The following is a 2,782-nucleotide window of genomic DNA, read 5'->3' as shown; positions in this document are numbered from 1 at the left end:
GTCATGCATATTACCCACGTCGCCCCTATAATTAATGTGCTATTGTGAGTGTTTTGTTTGGGTGATGCTACTTCCGTTCAATACTTACCAGTATTCTCAAACGTGTATGATTAAAACAAGTCGTAAAATGTGCCCATATGTGTTCATAAGTGTTTCTTAGTGAACTATTGATCTCTCCAACATGTAGGGTCAGTACATGGTCATGGTACTCACATTACCGGATAGTTATTTTGTCACATCTCAGATACATACATCATCAGGAATACATTTTTTATATACATTGGAAACATAAGTGACATTATCAGGAATCATCTTCTATTCTATACTGTCGCCATGTATCTATTATGTCCCTAGAAAGTAGTGTAGCTCATGGTCAATATTTAAACCATGTTCCACACTGCGCATTTTCATGATCCAGAGAGCCTCTCTCTGTCTCAGTGTTAGCTCCCTATTTCCGCCTCTAGGGTGTCTAGGTGTATGTTCTATTCCAAAGAATTCAAACATTCGATGTGTTTTTTGTGCCGGGCAGATTGACATATGGGCAGCCACAGGGTATCGCATATCCCCCTGTTTAACCGCCCTGATGTGTTCATTGATTCTTTCCCTTAACATCCGTATAGTACTGCCAATGTATTTTTTACCACATTTGCAGACAAGGATGTATGTCACGAATTTTGTCATACAGTTGATATTGGTGTGAATGAGGTATTTTCTCCCAAAAGGACCCTCAAATTCTGTCACTTTTTTGCAGGCCCATTTACACGCACTGCAGTTGTTACAACCATAAAATCCTTTTGAATGTTTATCCAACCAACTGTCTTGGGTTTTTACATTTGGATAACTTGGGCTTAGTAAGTTTCTGATTGTTCTCCCTTTTCTATAAGTCAGTGTTGGTCTTTCAGATATGTAATCCTTGACGACAGTATCTGTTCTAAGCAGATGCCAGTGTTTGGTCAAGCTTTTCATTAGTATTCCAGACCAGTTGTTGTAGCCTGTTACTAGTCTTATCTTGTCATCTTTCTTTTTGTTCATTGACTGTTCTTTTAAAGTATCTGTTCTTTTGATTTTATTTATCCTTAGTTCGGCTTTTTTTAAGATTTTCATATTATAGCCACAGTTCTTGAATCTGTTCAGAACTCCCTTTTTATTGTGTTCAAATTCCTCATCTTTACTGCAGTTGCGTCTGGTTCGTATAAGCTCACCATACGGTATAGCTCTTATTTGGTGTGCAGGATGAGCACTAGACGCATGCAGGAGTGAGTTGCACGCTGTCGGTTTTCGAAATAGTCTGCTGTGGATTTTGTCATTGTCAGCAAAGAGTTCTATATCTAAAAAAGGTATTTTAGTGTTACTTGATTCCATTGTGAACTTGATGTTAAACTCATTGCTGTTTAGATACACATGAAATTCAAGTAGTTTGTCTGGAGTTCCCGTCCAGATCATGATACAGTCGTCTATGTACCTGCATCAAAACAAAACAGGGAGTTCCCCCTTAATCCTATCTGGGACGGGGTTTACAGGTTTACTACAACGAGAAGTCCCACCTAGTATCTGCTATGTGGCAGCGACTCAATATATGAGTAAAGAGACCTTGTGTTTCAGAGTTTCTAATGATTATCAAAGTAACCATTAGGCCATAGTGGAGGCAGGAGGTTCGGAAAATACAGTATCAATGCACATACAAATATGTTTCGTGAAGGGAGTTCTATGTCAAGCAAGTATGACCACATGTAAGTTTTTCTTAAAAGATTGTGTCTTCTTTATTAATAAAAAACATAAGAGGGATAGCCTCAGACAGAGAAACAATATACACTATTACAGAATAAATAAAAACATGTTAACATTTTTACACAGATATCATAGAAAAACCAAAAAAAGTCGACGCGGCGTTTCGGTGCTTGCATGGAGATATGACACCTTCTTCAGGACGGTTAATCTATTGGAAAAACATTTATACACATTTAATACATAGACTCCTCTTAGACCTCACATAGTTCCAAACACATCAATACTTAGATACACATCAATACTTAGATACAGTGCAACTGATATATTATCTGCTAGTTCCAAAGTATATATTATTCTAAGCTTTCTACAAATGCGACGCAAAAATTGAGTTTTTGTGAATTATATTTGCTACACATTTTGATACTTTTCTGACATGTGTGAGTATAAATTTCCTCAGGCCTGTTCTTTAAGTGCCAATACATCATACAGAAATGGAGTATTGACATACCTTGTTAATTAAAAACAAATGTTGTTCTAGTAAGAGATCCCTCCGTTTGCTTTCAGGGAAAATGCTCTTATGGCTTCCACTTTGTATGATTAAAAGTGACACCTAGATTGAGACAATATATACACTTTATAATGTTTATCACATCATCCAGAATGATAGTGCTCTCGTCTAATTTCGTGTTTGAATGATGCTGTCTCATACCTGTTATTAAAAATCAGGGCTGGTAATGAAGCTGTATGGAGAATGGCCACCGTATCTTTTTCTTACTGATAGAAATTTCCCAGTGAGATTACCTGAACAGAAATACACGCCTTTGTTCAAGAAAATTTGACATTAATTGTCTTCATGAATACCAAAGAATATCTTCATAAAGATTATTACCTCATTAGTGGCCGTATTTAAAACATGGGGACTTCTATCTTCGGAGGGTCGGCAAGTATTACTGTACATTTATACTTTTATCGCCTGGAATTGCCTTTTGTAATTAGCGGTATTCTGTCCAGAGGGGGAAATGTGAAAAAAGACAGCATTCGGGTTAACTTCCTC

This window comes from Lissotriton helveticus, chromosome 2_1 (assembly GCF_964261635.1).
Source record: "Lissotriton helveticus chromosome 2_1, aLisHel1.1, whole genome shotgun sequence".
Classification (NCBI taxonomy): domain Eukaryota; kingdom Metazoa; phylum Chordata; class Amphibia; order Caudata; family Salamandridae; genus Lissotriton; species Lissotriton helveticus.
Note: the sequence above shows the minus strand (reverse complement) of the source record.